Below are 19379 nucleotides of genomic sequence, written 5' to 3'. Positions count from 1 at the left end.
ATCCTGTTTATTTTTCATTCAGGATGGAAACAAATTATTTCTCTCCACTAGCTGGTCAGGACATCACTAAGCAGTACGAGAAACTTCTACAAATAGTAGATTGTAGCTAATACAGTCTTAACATTTGGACTGGGTACTTAGCAAAGGGTCTTGGAAACTCTTTTAACTCTTTAAACTCTCAACTCTTTTAGTTTCAAGGTCATTTTTAGAAATGAAACTTTAAATATGGTGAAATCCATTTTCACCCCAGTTACTTTAAGAGATTCACTTAAATTACTTGTTAGATACCTGTCTTCCACATTCTTATGAAAATTGAGTTAAACCCATCAAGGTGACAAAGAAATTTTCAATGTCTTTTGTTGCTTTTTGTTTTCTTCCCCTTCTCTCCCAGTCCAAGTCTCTCAGCTTTCCATCCACTATTTCTTCTAATGAGTGGGCTAATAGGCTAATAAGACATTGATTACAGTGAATACAGTTGTAGAATTTTAAGCCTCTGGACTGACAAAAATCCTGTAAAAAGTTTATATGGTCCAAGGAGGCTGCCTTGGATGTATCTGATAAAGTCAAATGTGGCAGAGGTGAGTGATGTGTCTGTCAAGTGCAGCAGTGGTGACCTAGCAAAGTGAAGTAATGCCTCTGTGGAGAAAATACATTAGGGGATCACATGTAAGGATTATAAAGCTGGAAAGTGGGAGGGTAACTGGCATTTTTGCATGTCGAATTTCTGTGTACAGGAGTGTTTCAGAGGTTAAAATGCTAGATTGTTTTCTCTGCAGCAAATCAGGTGTGCAAGTCATGCTTCTGTTACTGTTTGCAGCTTTTAAGAAACTGTAGCAGAAAGAAAACTGTTTGGATGCCCATGGTTAAGGGAGGTGTAATAATTGTAAAGCCTATCAGAAATAAAATCAGTGTCATATTGAGGTCCAGTATTGAGTGTATGTGTTCATACATAGAACTTTTTTCAAAGGACTTTAATGTTACGTGCAAGTAACCTTGGAGCTGCCAGTTTGCTTTATTTATGATGTTGCCTGCTAGTCCCTGAAGCAGATAAACTATGGATTTTTTTTTTTTTTTGATCCTCCATTTGCTGGGCTTTTGTTATAGTGTGGTTACAGTCACAATGTCAGCACATAAAATGTTAAACATCACTGGTCTGAAAGAAGCTTCCATTGTCTTCTACTTCTGGTGCCTGGGGATTCTTTCTAGTCTTGCAGTGGTGGTTCTGTCAGTGTAATATGTCATGAAGCATTTCTCAGTAATGACAGACACTGAATATGAGTGACAGGAACTCTGACCAAATGAAATGGGTTCAATTACCAGAGATGTAGGGTTACCTGAGATAAAACCAAATGGTCCAATTGTGCTTGGTCTTGACCCTGTGACTCCCAACTATCCAGCAGCAAAGACAAATGGCTGATTAACCATCCCCTAACCCTCCTTTTCTGTGATAAACTTGTTTGGATTTCCTTGTCTGAATAAAAATCTAAGTGTGGCATGTTTCTAAAAGGAAATATGATAGGAAAACAATGAGTGCTAGTGCTAGTCATTTTCTTCTCTTACCGACACAAAACAGAAAGCTGTCATTCTATCTTGGAATGTATCTAGGACATAGTGTCCAGAAATCAATACAAGATAAATGATTGCTCTCTTAACCTCACCTTTCTTCTGCTGCAGCGGTTACGTTGCTCCTGTTCACCTGTAGCCAACCTGACGCCAGAATAAATGAGAGAACCTGCCATGAAAAGTATCTTCTTGGGATTTTTTTGTGTTGGAGGGTTTTTGTTGGCTGGGGGGGGGAGCAGGGGTTGCTAGTCAGTATTGAGTGCCGTTTTACACTTGTTCTAGTCCAGTGCCTACAGCTCCCAGATAGAGTTATAGCAAGCTCCCTAATTAAACTGTCGCTGTCTGCCCTCACTTGACTGCCTTTACAAAGTCATTTAACTAACAGACATTCCTGACTATTAAAGCTAGGAGCAGTGTGTCTCCAGTGCTGGAGATAAAATGAATGAAATTTGTTAATCTCTACTGACACTTGATCCTGGTTGTTGAACTAATGCTGTTGCACCTGAACTTTTTCTTTATTGTAATTACTTCTCATGTTATTATTTCATGTAATAAATTGGAGGAAAATTTCAACAGGTATTAAATTATTCAAGTTGATTTATGGACACTGAGTGAATATGACATTCATCTTATGCATTCTTCTAAGCACATTTCAGTGGATGTTCAGAGCTGCATTCAAGGATTGCACTAATAGAATGCTTTAGTAAGAGGATGTGTTTCCTTCATCTGAAAGGAATGCCATTTTTAAGTCTTTGCCTTTTAGTAATGAAGATAAAATTTTGCGATTTTTATCTACTCCTAATCTATACAAGTACTTTGATTGAAAATTTGATACATTTTCAAATAGCACATAAAAGAATTGCATGCCATTGGTAAAATTAGAGGGGCTCAAATTACAGGGTAGAATTCAGTTCTATTTGAAGGAACAAACATTTTAAAGAAAGATTTGTAGTTTATTTTTCATCTCCTCTATTTGTTCTGTGTTTTAGATTTTAAGGCCAGAAGGGCCATCTAGATCTGGTTTGACCTCCTGTATATTGTAAGGCATTCCATTGCACTTGGCTTTCCCTGTATTGAGACCAATGATTTAGGTTTAAGTGCATCTTTTGGAATGATGTCCATTGGTCTGAGGACAGTGGGAAATGGGAGTCAACCACTTCTCTGGAACTGAATTGAACTGTTAGTCAGCCTCAGTTTAAAAGTTCTCTTTTCTGTGGAATGCTTTGCTTCAGCAATTTTTCAGTCTCTAGTCCTTACTGTAATCTTTTCTGCTGGGCAGGAAAAAAAAATAACGTCAGTGTCGAGTACTCTCTGTCTGCAGCAGTAGTTATAAACAGCAGTCATTTCAACCTCCTCTATTGTTTCTGAACAATTTAGCAGATTGAGATCCAGAAGGGCATTTGCTTCATATAGGTTACATGCAGAGCTGCTGCCTTGGATTCAAGAAGCCATATACGTGATAGCTCAAGGCTCTGCACCACCTTCTGGTGCTTACTTTCAGTCCTGTACTTCCAGTGTTAAGAAGTTTCTATGCAAAGTTTGGTGCTTAACATCTAAAAGTGAACAGCAAGTCAAAATAATAAGAATCATCTTCTTCTCTACCTGTTCTTTAGAAACTCCCAGGTCCCTATTTATAGGGTTCATTTTAAAAGCTTATACCTAACAGGTGATGATTTATAATGCTTATGATTGCCAGTGGACTTTCATAAGTTCATCACCATCTTCATTACTAGGTTGTGCTCCGTATTTCCAGGTCTGAGAGAGTTATGTTTTAAACTTTTCTGACTTTTCAACACATTACTAATCAGGGTGTAAATAGTAGATCTCATTGCTCCTAGGACCTATATTCCAGCATATTTTTTTCTCACAGGGTTGGAAGATGTTTCTTTAAAGCACCTAAACATTGTCTTCCACCCTAGAGATACTTTCATTAACTTCTTTTTGCTAAAAGCTCAAGTCACAAATCATGATCTGTGCCATAAGAAGTGTGGGGAAAAAAAAAACACTGATATTTTGGTATTCAGATTTAAGAAGATTGTGTGTTTGATTATTTTACTCTGTTGTGTAAAGAGCAATGGGTGTGGAATTAAAAGTATTTGACATCATGTCTTGGGGGAAAAAAAAGTCCAATGGCAAATTCTAAAGATGTAAATATGAGCTAGCAATATCATCCTTTAATGCCTTATGTGTCAATTAGACTTTTGGGAGAGTAGTTTGTGGTGTATTCACTATTCTGGGTTTAGTGGGTTTTTTACCTTTTGGTCTTCACTTTAATATTTGAGCTATCTCTTGTATTAAGTTCAATGTTCTTAAGGTAGTGGGAATGTATTTCAAAAGTATAAAAATACTTTTTTATTGAGCAGGTTTTTCTCTCAGTTTTCAGGAGTCTGTATTTGAAACCAAACCAACCAACCAAAGCAAGCAAAAAACCCCACCCTCTGTTATTTCCTAGACTATTTGCCACAAGATCTGTAAAAGAAAGTTCTACTTAATGCAAGTATCAGGAGCACAAGGGATTTGCTACGTTACTGTAAAGGCTGCAGTGCATAGTCCCTTGTGTGGCCTCCTAAGGATACTCGTCCTGATGTGTGTCTCAGGAGAAAGGGGTCGAAGTGAAAATTTTGGTAGATATTTATTGTACTGAAAAGCCAACGTTTTTTCCAGTCCTGTAAGTGGTCACGTACCTCAGTGTAAGATGACCTCTTGAGTTTCTTTCACTCTTTCTTTCTTTAGAGAGGCTGCCACAATCAGGTTCATGGGTTTGAAAACACGCTTTCACAAAACTATCAGGAATGATGGTCAACCAGGTACAAGTTTAAACTTGGAGATTAGATTGGAGGATTATTAAACTGATGGAGTAGGCATCTTTTTATATATATGTCTTATTAAGCTAGTTCATCAAACATATTTGAGAAGGATGCAAATTTAAAAACGGAGTGTAACTATTAGGCAGACCTACCTACCTTTTATTAATGGAATAGATACCTTGGTACTTGGAGTAACCTAAAATACATTTTTTACTATAGTAAGCTATACATTAATTAAAACTTACTGAATGTCAGTGCAACTATCATATTTCTAAAATGTAATTATATATTTGCATATACTACATTTTGTGAAAAATAGTCTGAAGCCTATCATTTGGAAGCAAATTGACATACTTTAATATTAATTGAATTAGTCAGAAATACTCTCAACATTTCCTCAGCATGCTTAGTAAGAGTGAAATTTCTTTTCATAGATGCTAAAAAAGTCATGGAGTCCTAGTAAAAGTATGTGCTTTATTAGCACTTGGGCAAGGTCAAAGTCCTTTCATAAGAGAATAAAACTTTTTCTATGTCGTGATTATTTTCTGTATACCTATGAGACTCTGGTTGCACGAGTGAGCATTTTCCCCTCACAGAGACTTTGATCTTTGTATCTCTGCAAGCTAAACCAGATCTCGGTGTAACTTTGTTCGGTGGGCATCTGCAAGTACACGTAATTCCGTTAATTTTAAAATTCTTCTGCCTTAAATCTGCAGCTCTCGTCTTTCATCTGTGTAAATAAAGCTCCTCGTGCAAGCCGGCCAGGAAAACATATGATACCATTTGCGATTGCAGAATGCGGCATGCTGTTCTTCTGTAATTATAATGGCCTGAGCAGTGAGGGGTTGGTTAGCCTTCCTTAACAATCATTAATCTAGCGAGTCTTAGTTACAGTGGCCCATCTTGGAGAACAGCAGTCCTTGGCATGAGGCACCTTGGGCTGCGAGTTTGTTTTGAGCGAGGGATAGCCTTGTTTGTTACATGCTGCTGCTCGCCGGTCCCTCGGGAGTCTGGGAGGAGGCTTTTGCCTTGTCTTGATTGCTGCTTGCCCTCTCCCTCACTCTCTAGCTTGTCCCTTTATTTCTTCTTGTTGTGAAAGTTTCTTTCTGTGTGACTGGGAGTCTGTTTAGCAGACCATATTGCAAGTGAAGGTGCATCGTTTGTTGCCTGATTTTGGCAACGCCGGGCAGTCAGCTGGGATGTAATTAAGACTCTGAGAACAGGCTGTCTTCTCCACAGGAAGGGCATGTTAGATGTTGCTGGGATTTGGGGCTGTCAGTTTGGCCAAGGCTGGAAACTGAGAGCTAGGGACAGTGATCTTTTCTTTCATTTATAATCCCTTTATGTACAGTGTATGCACTTGGCAAAGTTTACATATAACCTAGTGGCTGGAGCTTGCAAGCCAGTGCGGCTAAATTAGCATATGTTACATGTATATTTTAGTAATATTTTAAAGCAAGTGCAAATTTCCAAAGTGAATTATGCATGTATGACAGAAATGGGGTTGTGTTGCATTGGGTGTCAAATCCCACAACTTTTTGTCAAGACCATGGATTTTACATTAAAAAGGCAGAGAGACTAAACGAGGTAAAACAGTTTTAATTTTTAACAGTTTGGTCCAGCCCAAGGAACTGCTCTCTGACAGTTATAACTGACATTTGAATAATTGGATTAATTCAGAGAGGGGCAAATCCTGTATTGATTGCTGTGCTTGTTCTATATATTTTTTAACTTAAGGAAGGAGCCAAATGGTTTAATTATTTAAAGGACATTTCTTGCAATATGAAATACTGCTGTTTTGCAACTTTGGTCTAAAATCAAGGAGGAAAAATATTTGCATTATTTCATTCTTTACATTTAAAGACTCAAGGAAAAAAAAAAAAAGAAACTTACTGTTTTGTGTTTTTTAAGCCAATGTAAAGTAAACCGGGAGAGGCAGAAATTATCATTTGTGGCCCAAAGCACCAGAAATGGAGATGAGCCATATTTAGTCTACTAGATTCCAATCTTTTGTAGGGAAGTGTAAACCCTAAGTAATAATCACAGTACACTGCAATTGCAGAATATTCAATCAGTGCTGTTGCAAAAAGGACCTCTTCAAGTTTTCTTAAGCTAATATGAAATCCTTCTTTCATTCAGACTCTTCTTTTTCTTTCTTTTTTAAGGAGAAATTTAAAATTTACAAAAGAAAATGTTTTTACTGTACTGAAAAGCAAGGGTAGGAAGGCTAACTATTGTCAGGGACAGTTCAGAACACTGTTTTGGCTCTGGCTGTTTACCCAGCAGGACATAAATAGTATTAACACTCAAGGAGAAAATGTAGATTCACAGCTTACAATATTAACACCCTGTAAGGGAAGTATGAGACATGCCTATGAAATGTCACATGCATATATGGATGCATGTATGATTTTAGACAAGCAGAAGTGCTTTTTTAAAGGGTTGTGAAGTCTGCTTTGGTTTTGCTAGTTTGTTGCAAAACAAGTAAATAACACCTTTCCTAAGCATTCCTACCTACCATCACCTTAAATTGTGCTAACATAATTTTGTTTCTAAAAAGATTTGTTTCAACAGATTTATATATAAATAACCAAGTAAAATTTGAAAGTGTGTGAATGAATTCTAAATTTTTATGATTAGATGGCAAGGAAACATTATATAAGTGAGGTTTTTTTAATTGTCTATCTTAGGAGTTTCTATACAGTCCTGAAATGTTTTATCATTTGCTTTGCAAACAAGACAGTTCAGCTTTGCTGTATCCAGACTCTTCCTTTGGGAATTCTCAAAGGCTTTTAAAATTATGGGGGTTTTGGTGTTGGTTTTGTTTTGGGTTGTCATTTTTTGGCGTGTATATTTTTTTTTTTTTTCTGGGGCAGTCTAAGAAAGTCCCCGGAGTGAAGTTGCCATCTGTCCTCTATATTAAAAGAATCTTCTATATTATATACCTGATGTTCTTGTCCCAGAGATAAATGTTGATAATTAAGAGAACAGCATTTGTCCTTTATTCTGAATTAAAAATTTTTCCTTATAAACAGCTGCAAAACTTATGAACACTTTTAGGTTCTATAAGCTCCTTTTTTCTAGCATGTTCTTTGTTGTTGTTGAGTTTTGTTAAGTATTGGCAAGTAAATTGAATAGTTCATTAATAGATTAATGACAGATGTGCATGTATGATTTCAGGAAGGCTTCAGCAACTCTGAATATGACTGAGTTGTAGATAAATTATTCTTATAGATAAGATGTAGATATAGATGAACTCTGATTTTGGTAGAGAGGAGGGAAGGCAATGGGTTGAGAATGAGAGAATTTATATGACCCAAACACTTATTTTGATAATGTTTCCTCCATAAAATTTGCAAGTCAGAGACTCCACCTCCCCCTTCAGGAAAGCAACCTATTTCATTGCATGAACTTCCTTCCCCAACACACACTTGCCCAGGAACAATTGTGAATCCTTGCACTTCAGCTGTAGCTCATTAGTGTCCATAGTTGCTCCCAGTGGTCACTGCATCATAGTGCATGCATGGCCTGAATACCAAGTACCTATGTTCTGAATATCATATTTATGCGAGTCAAGATTAATAATTGTTAAGTAGTGTCCTTGTTTGTTGTTCAGAGTTTGTTCTTCAACTTCTTAAGAGTTACGTGTTCATCTTCTGATGTCAAGTTGTTGGTTATTGTATGTGAGGTACCTAATGATGAATGACCTTCCAGAGCATATACAGAATTGGTATCTCTTCTTAAAATCATCCTTTGCAGATTTTTTGGCTTACAATATATTATCCTTTATACAATACTATGTCTGATTATTGAAAACTTAATTAAAAAAAAAAACCTGTTCCCCAATAGCTTCTAAAGCATCAGGTTTTGTTACCTTAACATTTTTCTTTCATTAATATTGATTAAGTTGTAGAGGGTTTCATTGCTGTTTATAGGGGGCACATTTTAAATTTTAGATCATTAACATTTAAATAGATTTTAATTGTTACATTTAACAAATTTATGCAGGTAAAGATTCCATTTCTTCAATTAATTTACATTTACACATTCAGAGATCTTTTGCTAGGGCTATTCTCATAAAACTTTAAGGGTCCCAGAAGGATCTCTCTATACTTATATTCTTTTCATTTTATCCCTGCTACTCTCTCCATGTTATGTCTTTGAAACTGCTAGGCTTATTTCCATATGCTACTTAATAAAATAACATTTCTTATAGCTTTTTAAGTAGAGGTTTGCTTCAACAAATTTATATATAAAGATTCAAGTGAAATTTATGAAATTTTACAAGTCTGGGAATTAATCATCTTCTTCATTTTGCCAGACATGGGCAAAAATAAGTGTCCGCTTGTTTGATGTGACGTGCAAATTAGTCAAACAATTCCTGGGTGTACTTTTCCATCCCCACAGCAGAAGCCCAAATGAAAATAGGTAAAGTTAGTTTGGTATCTCATACAATAGAGGAAAATTCAGAAAGATTGTATTCTTACACATTCCTTGACCTGGGTCTGGTGTTTCTCTAGAAGAATATTATCTTGGGTGTAGCTACTTCGTATTTACACAGAATATAAGTATATAGGATAAGTTTCTATCAGTTCAGTAAAGTTACATGTTTTGCTTTATCAAACTAATAAGTTAATATTGACTTGCATGATGTCAAGATAAAACACAGTACAGAGTAAGGACAGGAAAGGCAGAGGTGGTGAACATCCTGTGTCTTATGAAATAGAGGACAAATATTACTTGCCATATTAAATTTTATAAAGAAGGGAGGCAAATTTCTTAATTTCTTTGGTAGCAGCCTGATCAGCTCATAATTGCATATGTATGCTCCCAAATAAATTACTAGTGAAAATTACATATAACACATATTATATTGCAATATGTTGTTGTGTGTCTTCAAGTAATTTTCTGAATTCCCTAACCCAACATGCAAAAACAGGGACTCAAGGGATTGTAGAAGATGGATCAAAGTCATTTGAAGTTTTTATGTTGATAAGAAATTCACAGAGATGTCAGGGGCATGATGAGAATTTGACAGTGGGGTCAAATCAATAGACAGCAAAGCATTTATTACGTTGAAAAGCAAAAGTTAATACATTCCATATGAAGGAACTGGTCACTTAAAGACTGAGTGGACCAAGAGTGGGTTGTGGGGGAAGGACCTGCTGGAAGACATGGAGGAGAATATCAAATGAATAGCAAATGAATCTTAAATGCTCAGACACAAATAGATTTCAAGGATTGTGGACCCAACAAGTTTAAAACTTCTAAAAATTTTCAAGGCAAGTATTAACACCATCTAGTGGAAGTGATTTCTGTGGACAAAAGGTGGCCCAACCTGAGGTGATCAGAACATGAACATGATGGGAGAGTTCATATAGTAGTTAGTTGACATAAAATTCCATCAAAAAGGACACACTACTGGAATATTGTGACCATTAAGGGACAAAAGCATGTACATATCTGAGGGTAATTTAACTTGTTTTTATCTTACAAAAGGCAGCTTGTGTCAGGAGGCAGAGTGTTTCTCCTGGTAGTGATTTATCCTGTCAGACAGTCTTGATTTTAATTGTGTAGGATGTATTACAGGAAAAACTAGCAGTTCCACCGTGCTGGCACTGACTGATTCCTGGTTACCAGATTTCTATGCAGAGCTGTTGGCTTCAGTTCTGGCAACATTCAGAAATGTAATTATTGTTTGTGAGGGAGAGAAACTTGCTTGAAAGTGTGATGACTTGGAAACTGAAAAAGAATTAGAAATGATTCTTCAGTGGGTCAGTTTCTTGACCTTCTGGTAATCAAAGTCTTCTACATGGCCCCGTCCTGAAAAAGAAGTTGCAGAGCTATATATGTTCATTGAGGAAATAGAGCTAAGTCAGAAAGTGATATAAATGATCTCAAAGCATAAATAAAACAATTCAAAACAAAGTATATTTCCTTCCCAGATGCAAGAATATAGCATTTTGCTGAAGAATTCGCTTTTCCATATTTTGGATTCTAAATCTGTCATTACCAAATGCAGACATGATTTTATGTATTTAATTTTTATACAGAAGAAGACAATCTGATTTCCAAGAAGGAAAGTTTTTTTTGTGTTAGGTTGCCATGTTAGTCTTAGGCTTCTGCTAATGTGAAAATAAAAATATTTACTGCTGAGGGACTGAGATCTACACATAAAATATCTATGAAGGAGATAAATATTTTAAAATGCAAGCACTAAAGTGGTATTGGCACTTCAAAATAGGGTCAGAGGCTGATTCCTGCTTTAGAAGTGTCAGTGTTCTAGCATGTATGACTGTATACACTGAACCTTTCATGATAAAGTAACTACTGTTGCTTTTTTTTTCCAATGGAAAAAAACACACAGAATTCTTTTTTCATTCAGAAGATCACAAGTCTTCTAGAAATAGTAATAGAAGGCCTTAGTATTAAGTGAAAATGGAAGTTTTTATAAAGCTGATTTATTCTGTCCAGACCTCACAGAACAGAACACCAGAATAACATCTACCTGGCAAGTTAATTCATGTTTCTTTTAATAAAGATAATTTCTTTAAAATGAGCAAAGAAAAAAGCTCTACTTCTGCAAAATAAATGTATCCTTTTTTTTTTTCCTCTCAGTTGGCCTAGATGTATGTACCAAAAGGTGTAAAAATGTACTTGAGCCTCAGTGCACAAACGGAGAGGGTGTGCAGCAGCATCAGGTGTTTGCGAGCCAGGAGTCTCTGCACTCAGCAGCCTGCTGTCATCAGGCCTCACTCCTCTTTGTTCTAGGTAGCATAAAGGATGTTGGAGGACACAAAACCTTTGCTTCAGAAACTTCTTGCACCTAATGTTGGTGATGTTATTTGGTCTATAAATAATAAATAGGACTTTTCAGCAGTCCTGTTTCTTTCTGATGTGCAACAGCAACAGGGAGTACTCAGATGGACTTCCTGGCTTTGCATATTCCCCCAGATTGGTAAAGTGACTTAAAGCACACATTTTGGTTTCAGTTTTTGGTTTCAAGATAAAATTTTTGTACAGAATAAAGTGTTTATTGTGTATTAAGTAATTTTCTGTAAATATTAAATCTCTGGTTCTCATGTCTGGATGCATAAAAGCTAGCAAGGAGTAGACTGTTAATAAAATAGAATGAAGAAAAATGGGTGTTTCACATGGGTCCTTGACTTATACTGAGTACCTTTAATTAAATGCTGAGCAATCTGAACTTTTGTTGACCTGGTTGGGAACTGAAGTTGTTTCAAATGTGTCTCCTATCATTTTAACAACCCCCAAGTTCTCTTGCAAATTACATATGGTTTTGCGTAAGGGGGAGGTTAAATAGCTTGTGCTTTTACTTACCTTGTCCTGCGTTCAGACTGCTGATAGATGAAACACATGTTCAGCTGTGTTATTCCTTAGACTTTGCTATAGTTCAAGACCAAAATTCCGAGATGAATAATGAGAGGACAAGAGGTGTGGCTTAGCAGGGAGTGGCCACCTCAGGTCAATTTATTTGCTGCTGCTTCCAGTGTCAGCAGAGCAGTCTCATAGACAGAAGCAATTCCTGGGTGACATTTGGATGTTTGTAGATATTCTTTTTGAGCAAATCCTAACTTTAGCTAACATATGTTTATGCATGTGCAAAGTTAACTCTGTGGGTTATGAAAACTAGTGCTTCCAGAGGCACTGGAACGTGTCGCCTAGAGCAGTTGTGGATGCTCCATCCCTGCAAGTGTTCAAGGACAGGTTGGTTTGGGGCTTTGGAGTGGAAGGTGTCCCTGCCCTTCACAGGTGTGTTGGGACGAGGTGATCTTTGAAGTCCCTTCCAATCCAAACCATTCTGTGATTTTATGAATATCCTTAACTGTTTATTTAATATAAAAATAATTTGTTAGAAAGAAAAGACGTGCTTTTGCGTGTTTCTACAAAGCTCTGCTTGTCAGCTTGTTGAACCTTCATTAGTCATTTGCAACCTGAGAAGTACATAGAAGTGTAATGGGATACAAAGAACAGTCTCTAGCAAAGTGTAGACATGCACACAAAACCTACATAAGAGCTACTTTACGGCAGCAGATAATAAATTTCACAATCTTATTATCCACCTACACAAGTCTGTACAATTGGTTTGGATAGACAGGCATGCAGATGGCAAACTCTATAAAAGTGTGAACAAATAAGGTAATTAAAAGATAGGTTTTATTGCAGATAAAAATGTATGATTGCTTTTCCCCTCCAGTCATACTCTTACAGAAGTCACAGCTGTAATGAAAATACATTAACATGTAATGGACGTATATTAATACAAAACGTTACCACTATCTTAAGTTCCTGAGAGTGACAGTAGGAATGGGGAATTCTGCATTTGTGCTTCCTTTTCCAGACTATCTCACATATGCTTAGATGTGCCTTTTGTATTTGTGACCAGGATTTGAAATTTGAGCCCTTTCTTGTCAATAAGTTTTGAATGAAAATTAGATTTAATTTCCCGTCTTCAAATACTCAGGAGAGTTGATTTTAGTCTTTCCATTGTACTCACAATATTATTATTAGTCCCTCAGATTTATCTCTAGTGAACTAGAAAGTAAAATAGAAGTAAATATGGTATCTTTTCTGAAGGTTGCTGTTCTTTGCTAAAAATGAAAAAAGCACACTCAGTTTGCACTGTTAGGACATGATTTCTGAGTCCAGCCAGTTCAGACAGGTCTGACTAAAACTATAATCAAGTTGAATGTATTGCTCTGGTATTCTAATTTCCAATTTGGGATTTTGCCACATAATCTCTAGTAGAGTAGGTCTAATCTCTGTGAGACCCATAGTCTTTGTATAAACTCCCTGAATTTTCCTCCATGTGTCTCTGCTAATCTGAGATGTGTCTTCTGGCTGAGTTGTAGAGACATTAAATTACTGAGTAAATCAATACAGTGCTGTTATGTCACTGTATCTTTTTCAAAGACCAGCTCAAATTTTGTGTGCTGTAGCTTTGATCCCTTTCGTTTAATTCTAAGAACACTTGTTATTATAGTAACTGTTGTTTGTATGTTATTTTAGCTTTTTACTTAAGTAGCTATTTAGCAATTTAAATGAAAATGTAATTGGGTTACATCTGTTTTACATGCACGTAATAACACGCAGATGTAAACTTATATTAAAACCATATTTTCTTTTTGGCAAAAAGACAAAAATAGAATTATAGCAATCATGCAATACATCTCTTTTTTTTTTTTTTTTTTTAGTAGTGTACACAAGATGTGTTCCAGTGTTTATGTTGTGATGGTAACAGCCCTTTCTATTTTTATGAGAGCTAACTGGCATAACCTTTTATTTTAGTTGTACAAGGACAAGTACACTGTTATGCTGGTGTAAATCCAATGGAACTCCATTGAAGTTAGTTAAAATTCCTCACCAAACTCATCAGTTTCAATAACTGACTCTTTGCAGAGCCAAATTCCACTCTAAGGATCTCCTCTGAAATAAGGAATGTTTATGGGGCTACACTGTTATGAATGACAGTGATATTTGGCTTTCAATAGCTTTATTTTAAAGATGAACTTCTTGCTGGCTGATCTTACAAAGTGCTGAGTGCCCTCAGCTATTGTTGACTTTGTTAGGGTTTTTTTCTATACTCTGGAAAGAGAGATAAGAGATATGGATTCAATTCCAGCTTTCCCTCAGCTTTTACCCTTTGTATAGGTACTTAGGGAAGGTACTTGATGTCTCTGTACTACTGTAATCATAACACAGAGTTCCTCCTGCTTTATTTGTCCTTTTTTTTTTTTTTATTTGGCTCTTGGCTCTTCATGGCTGACTACTGCTCTTTGTTTATGTGATGTCTAACACGATGCTGAGATTGTGAGTAGTGTCCATTGATACAGGTGTAGGTCCCACTTACAGTGAAATAGAGAAATTAATTAGGGCACCTGGCAGTCCTCTAAAGATGACTGAGATCTTTTTAGACTTTGGAATTTCTTTAGAATAGCTAATTTCTCTATCAGCAGGCTCAAAATGTTGTGTTACTTTTGTAGTCTAGCACACAGCTTTTTGATAGTGTAATGCCTTGAAACCTGTGTTAATAAGGTCAGACTTCTTACTCCTTTAGTTTCACTTATGTAATCATAACTCCAAAACAAACCATGTATATTTTACTAGGAGTGAGGATAGGTTTAGCAGACTTCCATTGTTTCAATCTATGTTTCTGTTCAATTAGAACAGAATTTTCTGCCTTTTTAGAGAATAATTGTGAAGAACATAAGAAAACTGTTGCAAGTTTTTCTTTCTACTTTTTACCTAGGAACATTTAAGGCCCTGATTTTACAGCTGTAATGTATGAGGCAGTATGGAGACAGAATCAGGATATAAATTTAAATTTATTCCAGTTCCTCATTATTAAATACTTTTAATCTAAATCTTTTTGCTCTGAAATGTGAATTTGGCCCAAATAAGGACTTTGGTATTGTCTCTGAAGTGTATTTAAATGAATAATTTTCAAATTACCAATGTAAAGATGATAGGAAGCCACAGAGAGTCAGTATTATGGTATTGTTTCTCAGCTGTGCCTGATAGCTCTGCTACAATTTACATTTTCTACAAGGTTTGTATTTCAGGAGTGTGTAAGGCAATTCTTCTGAGTAATCTATAATGAAGCACTCAAAATTATTTTCTCCAAGCCCACAGTTTGTTTTACCATATTTGTTTAAATTAACTAAGACTGCGACTTCATGAAAAGTCCACAATAAAGTCTTGGTTAAAAATTATTACTGAATAGTTTTGTAAATATTGACAAATCAATATTTTTGTATGCATATAGAGTATTTTAAACATTTACCTTTTAAGTCCTTTTCCCACATAAATTGTATAACTCCAAATTTTGTCATTTCAAGAAACTTCTCTTTTGCTTTTGTGTTAACTGAGCAGGTCCAGTTAACCTTGCTGTATACGATACTCCAAATTTTCTTCGTGACTTTGCCAGAAATCTTTACTTCCCACACACAGAATTCTGTTAATTGGTTGCTGTTATGCAGAATTATGCACATGGTCTGTTCATAGGATGGTAATATTAACAGTATGAAGACAGGAAAAACAAAGGGGTGAAGACTGACAGGTGGAATGCCCAACATATTTCCCCTTCCTCTTCCTTTCTGCATGGAAATAGTTTTTCCCTTTCAGTGTCATTCTCCTTATCTGTGGACTGGGCTGTAAATCACTTACCCTCAAGTTAAGATAACGATTTATAGATATAGGTATATAGATGTATAAATATACATAGGTGTATATACACCCATATATAAATATCTATCTAGGGAGATGTGTATGTATATATATACACACACACACATATTTAAAACCTCCTGAGTTTTTAAGAATTTTTGTGTTGCCCGAAGCCATGCCCTCAGTACTGTAAGAACTGTCTTAGTTTCCAGACTGGTGGTGCCAAGGACCCCTCAGCTGCTGCTGCTGGGGATAACTCAGCTCGGCACCTCTTATGGCATTTGCAGATTGGGTGAACGTTGCAGAGGATGGTTCGGTGTTAACTTTCACGGGGACTGGCTGTGTGACATTATTATATTGACTTTTGGGAGGAACACAGTATGTACAGTGGATTCTTTCTATTTCTCTCTCCTTCTGGGCGACCGTAACTCAGTTTATTCCATGTAAAATGTAACTGCCTATGCTAGGCAAGGAAAACCATCTCAGAGATGTGATGGGGAAGCTCAGAACTCCCAGGCACTTTGTTCTGAATCCACAGCTAGTCCAGCCTTGCTACTGAAGTGTTCCTTCTTTTGGCAGTTAGACAGAACATGCTGTTCATTGTCCCTAACCTTCCCCTTTTTGCCAGCGTGATGTAATGCTTGTGGTAAATAAAAATCATTGTAGTTGAGATATGAGTTAACTTTGGCACTTCTAATTGACTAAGACAGATCTATGATTATTAGTATTTTAATACTTAAAACAGTCTTATGAATTAAAGATACTGAATATGTTTTAAGTTCAGTCTATTAAGTGGGGAGGGAGAACAGACTTACATGATTAATAACAATTATTAAAGCGTTTGATGTAGCGTGTAACTTCTTTCCCTTTATGTTATGACAGCTTTCTTTGCTGAAGAGGTAACTGAGTGTCTGTTATGACTGCCAGGGTGAGAAAAGAGCACTGAAACCTGGACTCAGTATCAGATCATGTTTCACTAACAGAACAAGATGGATTTATTGTGTTACATTAGGGTTAGATGGACCTAGTACTGCTTCACCACATGCTATTTCATTCCCTTGTCTACTAAGTATGCAAGTACAAACAGCTTTAACACAATTCTTTACCTAGAAACAAGCCTGAGGCTTCATCCAAATACTTTTAACATATGAAAATTGAGCTGCTTTGAACTTGTATGTTTTTGATAACTGCTTGGTATGCTTCCTGGAGGATCACCTGTAGGCTTTTCTTTCCAAATCCTAATCCCTTTGATTAAGTGCCAGGACAGATAGCTCTCATTGAATAACTCCAGTCTCATAATTCTTCCTTCATTCAGAGTTGAAAGGGAGCTGCTCAAGCTTCAATAGGTAAATCCTCAGATTTAGTTAAAGTAATTCAGACACTCAGAAACTGAAATTGTTTTGTTCTGAAACAGGGTTCAGATGGGCTACTGAACATTTACATACCACTTGCTGCCAGAAGCTGTAGGATGAAAAAAAAAACAAAACAATTTTTTTTAGCAAGAAGGATTAAGAATGAGAAAACTTTGAGAACCAGACATTAAAGACAACCTGGCATGGAAATTGAAACCCAGAAATAGGAACAGAGTTACTTTGCTTGACTGCTCTTGTGGGGTTTTTTTCTGCAAGATCAGACTGCGGTGCTGAGCTAAACATTCCATTCCTTCCTTGGCCCTTCTTGTTAGTAACTACCAAAATAGGGAGTAAGCAGGGGGAAAAAAAAAATTTTTAGTCTTTTTATCTTTACAAGTATGCCTGCTGGGAACAAACCTGAGCCAGTTCAAGATTCTTCTATTTAAAAGCATTTGTGGCAGACGAGTATGACGGGGAATTAGAAATAAACCTGTTAGCTGCTGATATCTGGGGGAAATAGAGCTATCTACTGCACATACACTTTCGCACACGTCGTTTTGTGTATGTGCATAATGAAGCAGTTTTCTCTGTGGAGGACTTACTGTTCACCTAGGAAATTGAGAATATTTCCACACAAATAATTTGCTTTTGTGCTAGAGTTGATTAACTTTAGAAATGGAGCAGAACAATTAGAGATATTACACTCAGTTCATGTGATACAGATTTTCATGGCTCCTTCAGCCTGAAAATTTGTTATATTTAGCAGAATGCAACCAACCAAAATAGTACATAAAACTGACTATTAGGACACTGGACTAAAGAACTAGCCCATTCTGTGAACAAGAGATGGGGCTTCCATGGCTGTAACCAGTTTCTGGTTAAACTTGAGCAAAAACCATCGGGTGACTGTGCACCTTGCCAGCATTAGACTTTCAGTCAAATCCTTTTGCTTCTTTGCTACCAGTCTGTTCCAAATATTCATATGCAGTCATTTACTCTTCTAGGAAAAAAAATAAGCTCTTACACTGTCTCCCTTATTTGTTGTCACCATGGAAGGCAATAGTGTTATTTCTGCAGCTCTTTGGCAAGTAAACCACGTGAACCATTTAAAGATGTGGCTCTACCATTAAAGTAAACCACCACTGGAATTAAGTATAGGCCTCAAAAACTACAAGAGTAGATTGAAAATTAGGAAATATATAAAGAAAGCCACACTCCTTAAGTCTGGGTTAGTTCTGACTGTCCAGATCACTTTCCAGTGTGACAGTAAAGTTCAACTTGACTTTTTTTCTTTTAAGAAGACTTTTTTTTTTCAAATCATAACCCCAATATCAAGAGACTTGTAATTGAGTTGCAGCTCAGAAAATCAACATGATTAAGTTTGGAAATAGAATGGAATGGTATCCAGCTGCAACTAATATGCAAAAGCAAGTAGGCTAGATGACATGAACGAGCTAAAATTTTTAAGGACACAAGTGCTAATTTTTTTGATCTAGGAAATAATTACATATGGTAAAGGATTAGGATTTCAGTCTTTTCTGGGAGATCCTGCTCCAAACTGCATAGCAACACCTGTCGTGTTGAATCAGTGCTAATTCAGTATTACATCCAGACGAGGTCATCTCAGTCTAATATCATGAGTTTTTATAAGTTCTTAGGTCTAAATTATTATTTTATTCCTTAACTAATTTGCTAAATTAATCCAGTAGGTATTCAGATTGTTATTAGGGCAATGATAACTTGAGGGTTCTGGTTAATAAGATAAAAATAAAGTAGTTTGGTTAAATAAACTTTGAAGCAGAAAGCCTAAAGGCCTCTTGTTATTACCTCATTAACAAGAAATGCCATTAAGTTATTATTATTATTATCCTGTAATGGTTCTCCTTCTTATCACTCTTGCATTCTGTTTAGTGGGGATATTTAATGAAATAGCAATAAATTTGAAGAAATTACATGTACCCAAGCAAGACTATAAACTAAAAATGAAAACAGAAAGATTTAACTTTTGAACATACACTTTTGAAATGGAGAAAGATTCTGCATGTTCTTACGACAAAGCTTTGGAATGAAAGCAGAAGTTTATGACACATTTTATTAGACCTGTAAATCTGAAAGCTTAGCTGTAGTTTTTAATTTTTATTTTACCTCTATAACTATTTTTATACCCTCTTTATAGTTGACTGGTCCAAGCTTTAAAATAAGTTCTGCTAGGAGTCTATGCCCCATTAGTCTTCTATAATAAAATGTGAACATGGCTAAAATAAAATATTATGCCTTAAGAACAATTAAGAATGATCTTTTGTAGATAACTGTAACATGAAATACAATCACTGTTTTTATTAATGGATTTGGGAAAAGCAGCTCAATGATTTATAGCAGAAGAGAGAATTATTTTACATTTTTATTTCTTTTTTTTTACGTCTCACTCTTCAGAAAACCTTTTAAGACGCCTGAAATAAGCAAAATCTGT

The 19379-nt window shown here is 36.1% G+C and overlaps 1 protein-coding gene across 3 annotated transcripts in view; it reads left to right on the top strand.

Moving 5' to 3' along the window:
- FTO (FTO, alpha-ketoglutarate dependent dioxygenase) overlaps positions 1-19379 on the top strand; it is a 223101-nt gene that overhangs the window by 119257 nt on the left and 84465 nt on the right. The window lies entirely within an intron of this gene.

This window comes from Empidonax traillii, unplaced genomic scaffold (assembly GCF_003031625.1).
Source record: "Empidonax traillii isolate 1590-97213 ecotype Southwest subspecies unplaced genomic scaffold, ASM303162v1 scaffold49:size1601597, whole genome shotgun sequence".
Classification (NCBI taxonomy): domain Eukaryota; kingdom Metazoa; phylum Chordata; class Aves; order Passeriformes; family Tyrannidae; genus Empidonax; species Empidonax traillii.
This window is presented reverse-complemented; position numbering and strand designations above follow the sequence as displayed.